We start from the raw sequence: 14,250 nt of genomic DNA, 5'->3' as shown, positions 1-14,250 counted from the left end.
ACAATTCAAATCTTGGTCAAACCTTTCAAATTTTAAACTTCAAACTAAGGACTATTCTTCCAAATTCATCCTGATTACCCTGAAAAATCAAAACCGATGATTCACATAAGTCATAATGCATCACATGGGGCTAGTCGTGCCCGAGAACTGGCGAGCGGAGTGTAAAAGCTAATGACCGGTCGGGTCATTACACCTGTATAGTTTGTATATCAGTAGATGTTCATGGCGGCCTCGTCAGCCTCCACAGTTTTATATATATATATATATGAGCTTTTGGGTATGTTTACCACATAAATATATATATATGAGCTTTTGGGCATGTTTACCCTACAGATGAGAGAGACTTTATTTTTAGACGATTCAGAATATTGCCTCATCGGCCTAAGTTGAGGGTTACCCCTCTAGAGTCCATAGTTACAGAGTGGTACGCTCGGGCCGAGTATGGCACCGGGTGCCGGCCACACCTCTTCACGTTTGGGGCATGACAATAACTTTCTTGCTTATATATATTTTCTAAATTGGTATAATATTAATTGTTGGAACCCATGCTCCAAGAAGATTGAATGATGCAGTTGGTCAAACGTTGAGTTAATTACCAAAAGGAATAGGGATCAATTCCCATTTAACACATTTTTCCTCCTTTTTTTAGTAGTGCGCTCATGTACTAGAAATCCTTGATCCATCTCTGTTCTCAAAACCTAAAAACAATTAACATTAGCGATAGAAACAAGACAGACGCTTTCCCTTAGTATACTCTCTGAACTTAAAAATGAGTCTTTCTCTCCGGTGCACTCCTTTTCTCCGGCGAACTCTTTGTTGGAGATTTTTCTGGATCTCAAATTTTGGCCATCAAATAAGGTAGGTGTGTAACTCCTCTTCCCTTTTTGTTTTCCTGTAATATGTGAAATTTCATCTTTGTTGCTAAAGTATATCGATATGCAATCCTTGTGATTAATGCAATATATGTTGTTCGGAAGACTAATCTCATCAAGTTCAATTTAAATGACAGCATTGGTAATGGTTTCAGAGTTTGATTCTTGCGAATAAACTTGCTCTCTCGGAATTTTCTGCCAAACCATCTCTCAATATTTGCAAATAGTGGTTGGCTGAAAATCTGTAAAGCATATTCAAGTGAATATTAGAGATTCAACTCTGAGGAAGTCAATAATATTTATTTTAAGATTTTCAAAAGCTGAGCTTACATAACTGAGTTGGGAAATCTTTAAAAAGAGTTATAACTTTATTTTGCAAAAACAGGTTCAAAACACTTTTTTTTTCTAAGCTCAATAGTGGATTTTACATCTCTATTTACAAAGAACTTCAAACAGAAATCGAACTACCAGAAAGATATTCACTAACAAAAATAGTCTAATGCTTTAGAAAACTGCTAGAAATGTCTTATATATATATAACTGATTACTCCATGTGAATGTGGTATCGAATTCTTAACTTTACTCCTCTGGAAGAAAGAATGATGTATTATAATTTTGTCTTATTAAACCTGGCATTTTATTGGGCATGAATCTATGATAAAGAGATGATTTTACTCTTGAACTTGATCTAATTCTATGGGATTTAATTTATTGTATGATCTTATTGTGTAAGAAGATGTTGATGGAGCATGATGATGTAGAGTCCAATGAAATAAGTATTTTAAGTTCATTAAGACGACGTAAAACTACTTTTGTAGTGTGAGATTTCTATAAGGAGTTGCCATTAGATACGAATCCTGATAATAGAATTAGAGCTAAATATAAGACATGCAAGATAATATTTTTGGCTAACTCAAAAGTTGAAACTACAAATTTATAGCGACATCTAGCTAAGCACAAGATTGAATCATCAAAGCAAAGTACGCCAATTGATCATAAAGAATATCGTAAAGTTGTCCAAGGCTATAGTTAGACATAACCTCCCATCTAGTTATGCAGAATATGAAGGGGTTAGAGAAGTGCATGCATTCTTGAATCCTACAGTTAAAATCATTTCAAAAATTACTGCAAAAGCTGATGTGCCTAAATTATATCATGATAAAAAAGAGAAGGTATAGAATGAGCTTGAAGCTATTTTGAATAGGATCAGTTTGAAATTTGATTTATGGTCATCAATCACATCAAATGGATATATTTGTGTTACTGCACACTATGTTAATTTGGATTGGGTTTTACAAAAGAGAATTTTAATCTTTTGTCATTTGCCTCCTCCTCATAGAGGTGCTATTTTGGGTTCAAAGTTGACTAATCTGTTGAAAGAATGGGATATGAAAAGAAAATATTTTCTATAACTTTAGATTATGGTGTTGTGGGTTGCTTGAAAGCATTTTAAGCTGATGGATTCTTTGCTTTGTGATGGAGACTTAGTCCAAATCAGGTGTGCAAATCATATTTTGAATTCGGTTGTTAAAGCAGATTGAAAATAATAGAGAGTATTATTTTAAACATTAGAGAAAATATCAAATATACTAAAGGTTTTGAGTCAAGGATTGTAAAATTTGTTGAGTGTATCAAGAATCTTGGTTTAAAACTGACGAGAAAAATGCGCCAAGATGTGTCTACTAGGTGGAATTATATATATTTGATACTTGATAGCACTTTTCCTTACTGTCGAGCATTTTCTAACTTCAAGATACTTGACAGATTTTACATGATGCCCTTCAGATGAGGATTGGGTTAGAGCTGAAATAATTGCTAAGTTTTTAAGGCCTTTTTATGAAATCACTACACTATTTTCTAGGAGCCATTATCATACCGTCAATTTATATTTTCATAAATTTTGAAAAGTCCATGTGTTGATAAGGGAAGAGATAGATAGTGGGGATCCTAATATCAAGGCGATGGTGTGATGACCCAAAAGGTCATACAAGTAAATTCTGTGTTCCGAGGCCTTAGAAGCCTCCTTTTTCCTTGCCTCAATTTACGTGTGTGGTCCGGACGCATATCCGGAACGCTTTTATGTGGAAATGTGATGAAAATGTTAATTTGGCCTTTAAAATTAAATTTAAGTTGACTTCGGTCAATATTTTGGGTAAACGGATCCAGACCTGTGATTTGACGGTCCCAGAGGGTCCGTAGGAAAATATGGACTTGGGCGTACGCCCGGAATCGAATTCCGAGGTCCCAAGCCCGAGAAATAAATTTGTAAAGAAAATTATTTTCTGGAATATATATGAGTTTTTAGAAATGAAAAATGTTTGGAAGTTGTTGGTATCGGGCCCGTATTTTATTTTCGGAGCCCGGTACAGGTCTTATATGTGATTTAAGTCGAGCCTGTAAAATTTGGCAAGAAACAGAAGTCGTTTGATGTGATTCAGACCCATAGTTGTGAATATTGATACTTTGAAAGTTTTGAGATTTTTCTTAGAATTCTATGCTAAATTCATTATTTAAGATGTTGTTTTGGCGATTTGATTGCACGGATAAGTTCATATGATGTTTTTGAGTTGGTATGAATGTTTGGTTTGGAGCCCTGAGGGCTTGGGTAAATTTCGGATAGGTATCGGAAGGTTTATAAACTCAAAAATGTTGCAGGTTTCCAGTTTCTGGTGCACAGGGATTTTGTGCTTCGCGTTCGCGTGGCTTCACTCGCGAACATGGGAGGTAATATCCCTCAGGTGAAAATTGTTCTTCGCGAACGCAAAGCTTGGGACGTGAACGCGAGGCTGTGGGGGGAGTACCCTTCGCGAACGCGTCCAGGCACTCGCGAACGCGTAAGGATAATGGCCTAGGGGAGGGGTTTCACATTTGCTCTACGCGAACGCGGCCACCCGACCGCGAACGCGAAGACTCTGGGGGTTGAAGCTCCGCGAACGCGATGGTCAGCTGGGCCTGACCCATCGCGAATGCGACAGGCCCATTGCGAACGCGATGAAGGCCTACCCAGTGATTTTAAAACAGAAGCAAAATCGGGCAGAACCCATTTATTTTTATATTTTCAAAATTTGGGAGCATTGAGGCGATTTTTAAAGAACAAGTTCTTCCACAAAGGATTGGTATATGAATCTAAACCTTTTTCTTTTGATTTCCCATTGCATTTCATCAATTTTCATCCTAAAATCTAAGGTTTTTATGGTAGAAATTAGGAATTTGGGTAGAGTTAGGGATTTTTGATTAATTGGGATTTAGACCTCATTATGGAGTCGGATTTCGAAACTAATTACATATTCAGGCTCATGGGTGAATGGGTGATCGGATTTTGGTTCGAACCTTGTGATTAAGCGTGCCCGGGGTCAATTTTTGACTTTTTGGGGAAAATGATAGAAAACATATAATTAAGCATTAGGTATGAATTCTTTAGCATTTATTGATGTTTTTAAATCAATTTGGACTAGATACGAGTTATTTGGAGGCGAATTCTAAAGGAAAAGCGGTGTTTGAGGTTTGAGTTAGCCGTGGAAGTTTGAGGCAAGTGTTTAGTCTAACCTTAGCTTGAGGGATTAGGAGTCGAGTCCTATTTGCTATGTGTTATTTGTTGAGTACGACGTATAGGCATGGTGACGAGTATCTATACGTCGTTGTCAAGCAAGCCCGTAAGTCTTAAATTGAAGTTGTTGTGTTGTTAATAAGTACTACAAATGCATAAGTGGTTGATTCTCTGTGTTGGAAAAGAATTATGATTATTCTCATGGAAATTGCCTATGGTTGAGTATTGGTGCTAGTTGAGGTTTCTTTGTGAAGTTAAATGTTGCAACAAGTTTGGTTATAGTTGATTCCCTTGTTGGGACATATTTACTTATACTGTCAATTCCCTTGCCGAGAAGTTGTTGTTCCCTTGTCGGGACTCTTTTGTGATTGGTATTGAATTGTATATTGGGATCGGGTTGCATGCTGCAACAGTATTATATTTGGTTGGGTTTCACGCCGCAATAATATTATACTCAGATCGGGTTGCACGCCGCAACAATACTATATTTGGATTGGGTTGCATGCCGTAACAATATTACATTTGGATCGGGTTGCACGCCGCAACAGTGTTCATTTATGATTTGGATCGGGTTGTGCACCACAACAATAAAGGATAAAAGTGGTTATTGATTTGTTACGGTTTCCTTATTCTTTCTGCTACGAATTTTAAATTGTTCTTTATGCTTTTCTCCTGAGTTACTATTGGTAAATGATATCCCCACATAGCATGTTCTCCCCCTCCCATTCTTAACTGTACATTTCTGCTTTATTTTCCGTTGTATATGATATAATTGCACAGGTTTATTTGGTAGTCTGGCCCTAGCATTGTCACTACTTCGCCGGGGTTAGACTAGGCACTTACCAGCACATGGGGTCGGTTGTGTTGATACTACACTCTGCACTGTGTGCAGATCCCGGAGCAGTAGCTTTTGGACCTTAGCTTGGGTGGCTGCCTTCAGTCCATACGGAGATCCAAGATAGTCCTGCAGGCGTCTGTAGGCCCTAGCGTCTCCCTCTATCAAACTTCATGTTTCACTTATGTAATTCAGAAACAGTGTTGCATTTATTTTTCGGACCTTTTTTGTAGAATTCTTAGATCGTCTGTGGAGTTGTGACACCAGTCTTGGGTAGTTTTTGATTAAGGAATCATGTTGGAATTATTTAAATGGTTTAATTATTTCTTTCGCTTGATTTAAATTTCCGCTGTTTATAAACTGTTGATTCAGATTTGGTAAAGAATTAAAAATGGGAAAAAAGTAATTTGTTCAAATGGTCGGCTTGCCTAGCTTTCACTAGTAGGCGCCATCACGACTCTCGAGGGTGAGAAATTCGGGTCGTGATAGATGGCTATGGAAATGCAGAAGAAGTTTACAAAACATTGGCAAGACGACTCCAGTCCTATTTCTTCTTTGGCAGTCGTCCTTGATCCTCGATATAAGTAAAAATTGGTAAAGTTTTGCCTTTTCAAAACTTGATCCTTTCACTTGCAACAAAAAAGATAGGATTGTTGAAGATAAGTTGCATCGGTTGTTTAAAGAAGACATGAAAATATCCGATATTGGAATTTTTGGAAGTGGTAGTCATGGATGTTATGATGAAATAATGGACGAAATCCGTCTGAGTATAGATCAGAAAAGACATAGTTGGATTTACACTTTCTCTTAATGCAATTTTGATACAATCAACAACTTTATGTAAAAAAGATAGTATTTATAACTTAAATACAAATTTCATATAATGATTCATGCATTATACAATTATTTTTCAACTGTCATACAACATTCAAATAAAAATATATATAACTATAACAGAATACAATTTACATATCTTCTTCTTCTTCTTCTTCTTCTTCTTCTTCTTCTTCTTCTTCTTCTTCTAATAATAATAATAATAATAATAATAATAATAATAATAATACAATTTCGTAACTATTGTATGCCATGTGTTCTTCAGCCAAAATCAAGTCTAATCTTCATCAAACACCCTCAAAATTGAGACATAAACTCCAAAGAACATTCCCAATTGTTTGCAATAACACCCAATCCAAACAAATAATAATTTTTGAAAATCCAAATTTGAATTCAAAGCTTCGAAACTTTTTAATGGTTGTCAATGGTGGAGAGTAAAAAACCTTCAAAATTTATTGATTGACAATTTCAATTCGAACACGAATTGTGCAATATGAAAGGAAATTGCTAGGTTAAAACTCTCTAGCAAAACGATTGAAATCTATTGATGAATTCCATTAAAACTTTATACAACATGAAAGGATAAAATGCATAGAACATCAAAGGAAGAAAAATTGGGAAAAGACATAGAAGGAGAGATAGAGAGAGACGGAGAGAAAGAGACCAAAAAATTACTGATATTACTCATTCAATTCATAATATAAAGGGACACTCATTTCAAACAAATTTGTATATTAAGAAATTGTATATGACTATGTAATTAAATTAAATATTGATTAAAAAGGGTAAATAAATTTAATATGTAATATAGATAGGTAAAAGTTCCTTTTTCGTTTACTTTTTTTTTAACATAAAAGCACGATATTTATATTACTTAAAAGACAAATTACAGGAGTAAGACATAGTCTTAAGGGCATTACTATTGCCCATACTTGCTAGAAAATTACAAACATCAGTAGAGATAGTTCTTATACTATTACAAGATTCATGCTTTTTTTTGAACTTCTTCTTCAGCAAAAAAAGACGGACAAGCATGGTAAACACATTTGTTACTGGGGGGATGCTTCATAGCTTCTTTAGCCAGTCGATGAGCCACTTCATTTCCTTCCCTAAAATTGTGCCACAGTATTGGGAGCTTCAGTTGGTGCATTAACCATCTGCATTCAAAAATAATATTGTAAAAATTAGTACAGTCCTCATGTATTAGTTTAATAACATTCGTGCTATCCGTTTTAATTTTCATATATGTATGTTTAAAGTCCACTTCAATTCTTAGTCTTTCCAGAAGGGCCAGTAATTCTGCATGAATTGGGGAAGAAACACATATTGCTTTATGATATCCCATAATCCAATCTCCATTGCTGTTACGGAATAATCCACCAATTCCTGCTACATTGTTAGAAGAAGAGAAAGCGCCATATCCACTGTGGAAGCATTTCCAGAGAAAATTTTTATTTTGTTAGGACAACGGAGATCCCATATCCATTTATGGGAATTTGAAGGTGGGTAGGGATTACTGAGGAGATTATAACAAGACTTTGTGGAGAAAATGCCATTAGAGCTTAGCTTCCAACTAAATTCATCAACTTTGGAATTATTGGAGGGAGTTGGAGTAATACTAATATTGTGGAGCACTTCTGGGGGTAATTCAAAGTCAATTTTGTTTAAGTCCCAATAACAATCCCTAGTTAAATTTCCCAGAGAAAGATCACACTCAATTTTGTTAAGGGGGGCCCTCAATAGAGCTTCTAAGGGAGGAGGAATTATAAATCCAATTATTATACCAAATGTTTAAACAGGAATTTTTTTAGGGGTGCCAAAGAATTCCTTTATTGCATAATTTCCATCCTTGGAGAATGGATTTCCAGATGAAGGAAGAGTTTGTGACAGATTTTGAGTGAGCATACTTGGACATGATGAGGTGACACCAAGGAGCTGATGGATTTTTTAAGAGTTTCCATACAAGGCTTGATAGGGTAACCAAATTCTTATTTTTTGCCTTGTGAATACCCAAACCACCTTCCTTTAGATCCTTGGTGACAGTATCCTAGCTGATTAGATGAAGCTTTTTAGTAGTACTTGTAGAGCCCCAAATAAAATCCCTTTAAATTCTATCAATGTATTTTAGTGTTTTGAGAGGAAGGAGAGTGTATTGCATTATGTGCGAGGGGATTGCTCCTAGAGTACTTGTTTCTAGGGTGGTACGCCCAGCCATATTAAGAAAAGAATATTTTCAGTGAGAGAGTCTAGTATGTAACCTATCCAGGATGAATTGGAAGTCCTTGGTTTTAGGATATTTACTAAGGATTAGGAATCCAAGGTATTTACCAAACTCAGTGGTGGATTTTACGCCAAAAAGAGAGGTTAGGAAGATTAACTGATCTTTTGAGCAAGTAGGAGGGATAACAATTCTGGACTTAGTTTTGTTTATGGTTAGTTCAGATTCCAAGGAGAAAAAATCCATGCATCCTTTTATGCATAGGCTAGTTTTTTTATTAGCTTTTCCCATAAGAGTTAAGTCATCCGCAAATAGTATATGGGAAAAGGAAGTGCCCCTATGGCCAATTTAGATGGGATCCCAATTCCTAAGGTCAACCTGGTGATTGATAAGTCTAGAAAGAAGTTCAATACATAATATGAAAATGTAGGGGGAGAGAGGATCACCTTGACGAATACCCCTACTAGGTTGGAAGGAGTTTGTTCTAGACCTTTTGACTAACACCCATATTGAGCTAGTAGTAATACAATGCATAATGAGTCTAATAATCTTAGGATGAAATTTGAAGTAATGAAGGGGGTCCTATGGACAAAAGACCATTCTAGTCTATCAAAAACCTTTTTCTAAATCTAGTTCAATGAGCATATCAAAGCTAGACTTTTTTGAACGTCTAAGGTTATTCACAATTTCCTGAATGATTATAGCATTATCACTAGTTCTTCTATTTTTAATGAAACGAGATTGCATAGGACTAAAAACGAGGGGTAGGAAAGGTTTCAATCTATTAGCGATGATTTTAGTGATAACTTTGTAAGCAGTATTGTACAATCCAATAGGTCTAAAGTTTTTGAGATTGTTAGCATTAGAGAATTTGGTAATGAGACATAAATAAGTATCATTGATGCTACTAGGAAGGGATTGGGTGGAGAACTTGGTGGCAATAAGAAGTGAAGGAGTTTTTTAAAATGTGCCAATACTTTTGATAGAAAAAGGATGGATGCCATCCGGACCTGGAGCCTTAAAGGGTTTGAAAGAAAAAATGGCCTTAATGATTTCTATATTGGTACGAGGGTAGTCTAGACAATGTAGGTTAGGATTATTAACAGTAGAAGGATCAGAGATAGAATTTTTTATTGGGGAGGCAATTTTTGCACTTTGAAAGGCCTCTCTAAAGAAGGTAAAGGTGTGATCTAAAATTTGATTTGGGTCTGTTATCCAATCTCCTTTATCATTGGTGAAGTACATAATGACATTACGACGTTTAAGATTAGAAGCCATAATATGAAAAAACTTTGTGTTGGCATCGCCATCATTTAGCCAATTGCTCCTAGACCTTAACTTCCAAAAGTCATGTTCCATATGGAGGATATTGTTGTAATCTAATTGGAGGGTGGACTCAAGGTTTTGTAGGAAGTGACTATTGTGATAGTGGGGGAAAGACTGGATTCCATTTAGTCTAGCAAGGATTTGTCTCTTTTTTTAAAGATATCCCCAAAAGTAGTATTTTTTCAATTAATAACCTCCTTAGTAAATTATTTTTGCTCATCAACTAGGTCTTTCCCTAACCAACTTTGTTTAACTATATTAATGAAGTCCGGATGTCTACACCAAATAGTTTCTAATCGAAAAGGTTTATCTCTATTGTTTCCATTCCTAGGTTTTAGGTTTAATAGAAGAGGATTATGGTCGGAATGAGTTTTTGGAAGATGAATGACTACGGCCTTAAGGTAAAGGTCAATCCAATCTTTGTTCACAAAGATCCTATCTAGTCGTTCCATAATTAAACCTTTTGATTTTTTTCTATGGTTAGACCAAGTGTATTTACAACCCTTGTAACCTAAGTTTAATAGATTATAATGATTAATATTTTTTCCAAATCTTTTTGCTACGTCTACGATTAATGGTGTTACCTCCAAGCTTATCACTTGAGGTAATGACATCATTGAAATCCCCCCAGTAGCCATGGACCCTTTACATTATTGCTGATTTTTTCTATGTTATTCCACATTTCTACCTGTTTAAACAATTTAGTACTAGCATAAACGGAAGAAAAGAGCCAAGTAACTTTTAAGGGAAGTACCTCGATTGTGGCATGTATTTCTTGATTGTTTCTAACAAAGTTATGGACCTTGACCACATTTGCATCCCATAGAAGCACAATACCACCTGATTGACCCTTACTAGGAACTTCAATCATTTGAGAAAATTCAAAATCACTTAGAAGGAACATATGACTTTCCATTCTAGTTTCTAGTAGAGTGACCATGCAAGGTCTATGAGTGTCCACCATTTCCGGAAAGTTGACCCTAAAATTCTCATTGTTACCACCCCGGATATTCCAAAGTATAACATTGGTAGGCCTATACATATTTGCATGGTTGGTTGGTGTCCCATTTTCCATCTGTGCTTGAGGAACTGGGTTCCTCCTTAATGAAGGAACTAAAATCATGGCATGATTCCCCACTGTTGGGTCCTGAGGGGGTCTCACATCCATTGAGAATTTGTATAGTGCTACTGGGCAGCTTATGAGATATCTTTTCTCTCTTTGATCCCTAAAGAGGTATAATTTTACCTCGTTGATTCTTGAAAATTCTAGGACTGGACCGGATCCCAGTAGATTTACTTCCTCCTCCTCCTCCATCTCTACATTTTCTGGTTCTGGTGCATTGGGAGGGACCTGAACCTGAGGGTTCATTTGAGGGATCTGAGGTAGTGCATGGGGATCCTGTGGGGGTGGAGGTTGTGCATGTTGTGGAGGTGGTGCATGGGGTGGTGGCTGGTTGTTTTATGGGGCTACAGTGCCGAAGGGAGTCGTCCAGGGGATGAAGATGGGATTCATGTTGTTGATCTCCCTTGGAGGGAAGAATGGGAGATCCACTAGGACTTGTTGAGATTGAATAGGGTTGAAGTGGGGTGGTAGACTCCATTGAGTTCTCATAGCTTGGGCTTGACTGAGGTTTAGGGATAGGGCTAGTGGGTGGAGGATGTTGTTCATCCACACGTGATTAAAGTAATTGTTCATAGCCATGTTCATCCCCTCAGAAACTAGTTGAGCTAGGAAATGAGAGTTCTGTAGCGCTATGATCATTTCTTGACCATTGAGGACCATGCTAAACGTTATTGCATGGCCCATGAGGGCTTGCTCTACCCACGAGAGGGGTTGATGATCTTGTGGTAATGGCGGTTGGATGAAGAAAATCTGGTTGCTCGTTGCTTGATTTTGGGGAAGAAGAGAGTTGGACATGTTTAGGGCTCGTTGGTGCCTTAGTAATTGCATTAGACGATATCTTCTTCTTTGAGTAATTGGGATCCTTAGCATTGTCAAGAGGAGGGGTAGGGTTTATATGAATGTTAGAAGGGTAGTGGTTTCGGTTTTTGCTGTGAGTAGTCGAGATAGTGAGACTGGCAGTGTTGATATCTATAGGGATATCTTTTAGGTTACTTGGAGCAGTAGTGTTAGAAAGATTTTGCTTGGATTTTGATAGGGAAATATGGTATGATTCATTGGTCATTTGGGACTGGGAGGATAATTTTTTGGCCACGTGGTTGGGTAATAGAGGTGGAGTATTACTTCCCATGCAGTTAGATAATCTTGCATTAGTGAGGGAGTAGGCTATATTAGTAGAATTAGTGATGTTTGTGTGTGACATGCGATTAGGTTTAGGAGGGGTTAGGGCATCATTAGTAGTAGATGAGTAATTATGAGAATGCATGTGATTTAATTGGGTTGTTTTTGAGTCTGCCAAGTGGACGTCTATTGGCTCATTAATGCAGGAAGTGTCGATACTTCCTAGGCTCCTTGTGATTTCATTGGTGTTAATTGGCGGATTGTCCAATGCATCAAAGGAGTCTCTTGTGTCAACTGTATTTTCATTTTGATTAGTATTATTAGCATGTAAAAAGTAGTAACAATGTTCCCATTAAGATTAATATTTCGAGACCGGGGGGAGGGGGAAGACTTACCTGGGATGGGAAGTAAATGAACCATTGCCTTACCAGTATTGGTTTGTTGTAGTTTTGGCTTGTACACAGACTTTTTCTTCTTGGGGAAAGTAACAGTGTGTCAGGGTCCTCCTTGGGCAGTGAAGATCCCTTTTGCATGCCATGACTTGAAGTGTCTAATGCCTTGGATTGGCTAGTGGCATTGTCCCCTTCTGAAATGGAAGGTTTGCTTCTTTGCTTCGTGTAGATGCATGAGGCCATTGAATGCCCTAATCTACCATAATTCTTGCATAGGAAATTGATTCCTTCATAGTGGATTTCTTGTTTGTGGTGTCCAGCTGTAAATGAATGGTGTAACCAGAACCTTCAATGGAATTTCAATGCATAGTCTAGCATAACGGCCCCTAAGGGTAGAAGAGGTGCATGCATCAATTTTTAATAGTTTACCAATCTTGTTACCAACTTTTGTAAGTATTTGGCCGTCGTAAAATTCTATTGGCAATTGTGGTAAACGTATCCAAATAGCAGCCAGTGAAATCTTAGCTTTTGAGGCAATAAAATTTGGTACCCATTTTTGGACAAATAGGAAATGGCCAAAGATGAACCAAGGACCTGATGAGGACTTTGTGCATGCTATCTTCATTGCTAAACTTTGTAATATAATAATCGGATCCTAGGTCAATGAGTGAAAAATTTTCTTTTAGTTTCCACATGTCCTGAATTTTCTTTTTGAGTAATTGATGTTGGATTATCATTCCTTGTTGCTTTATAATCGTTGAGTATTTCCATGGAGAGTAAATGCGATGTAGGTCTTCCGGAGATAGATGAATTAGGTGATCATCATTTGAGTAAGGGATTGTATTTTCAAATCCGTTGGAAGGAGATGGATGAGATTGATTATGTGAATCTATGATCATGTGGATCTCTCCATCTTGAATTCCATCGATTAATTTGTCCTTGAAACTTAGGTTTGAAGGCGTAGGAGTTATTGAGCAATGCATTTGATAGGAGGAATTACATTATATTAGAAGAGAATTGTGAGAGTACAATTATTGTCTGATATAAAGGATGTTAAAGTCCCGTATTGATTGAGTAGAAAATATTACTCCATCTTATATAATCTTGGACAATAAATGGAGTGTATGAGTTAGCTTTAGGAGTTCTTTCACATCTAGTGTCCCTTTCTTAACGGATGTTGAAGTCTAAATCCATAGTTTTTCTCAAGTTGCGTGCAGAAGACAAAGATCCCACCATCTTCTTGAAGAGCTAAAGTTGATAAAAGTCGATCTCTTTCCCTTCAAAGAGCTGAAAAGAGATTCTTTCTTACACCAAGCGTATTGGAATTAAATAGAAATGATAAGATAACTCCAATAATCTCTTTATTTCCAGGAATTAATGGTTGTATGAATGTTTGTTCTACCAACTATTCTATAGTTAATTCATTGATGATAATTACAGATTTTTATGTAATTTTTGCCAATAAATTGACAAATGCTTGCTTCAAAAAATCACAAAAAGTAAAAACAATAAGGGAAGGGGAAGTTGGAATAGTTACAAAGGGGTGAGTCTCACGCCATTAGAATTCAGGAGAAGGAAATACAGCTCTCACAGCTTCACTTAAATCTTATCAGAGCCCCAAATGAAAAGAAAATAATAAAACATCACATAATAAAGAAGACATTTTTCAATTAAAACAAGAATGCCATGCCAAATAAAAAAATGGAAGAGGCTCAGACACGCACAAATAGGTCATCAAAAAAGTATAACATAATAATGTTATATCAGCATCGAGAAATGTTTTGTTTCTTCATCGCCTCTCAATTAAATTAACAATAAAAGGGAAAAAAATTAAGATATGGTAGGAGGAAATTTTCAAGGAAATAGAAAATCAAAAGAAAGCAAAGAGGGAGGCTCAGACGACACGCACAGAGAGTCATCACATGAAGGATAATGGTATAAATACAATTATCTCAGGAATGCATTCTTTTGTCTTCACCGCCTC

General features: G+C 36.6%; 1 non-coding gene across 1 annotated transcript; it reads right to left on the bottom strand.

The window, feature by feature from the left end:
* Nucleotides 1–13,973: 13,973 nt before the first annotated feature.
* LOC142179708 (small nucleolar RNA snoR126) lies at nucleotides 13,974–14,064 on the bottom strand. Its single transcript, XR_012708251.1, has one exon. It is a non-coding gene; the product is annotated as a small nucleolar RNA snoR126 (small nucleolar RNA).
* Nucleotides 14,065–14,250: the final 186 nt, after the last annotated feature.

Source organism: Nicotiana tabacum, chromosome 3 (assembly GCF_000715075.1).
Source record: "Nicotiana tabacum cultivar K326 chromosome 3, ASM71507v2, whole genome shotgun sequence".
Taxonomy (NCBI): domain Eukaryota; kingdom Viridiplantae; phylum Streptophyta; class Magnoliopsida; order Solanales; family Solanaceae; genus Nicotiana; species Nicotiana tabacum.
The sequence above is the reverse complement of the archived record's forward strand: the minus strand, read 5'-3'. Positions and strand labels throughout refer to the sequence as shown.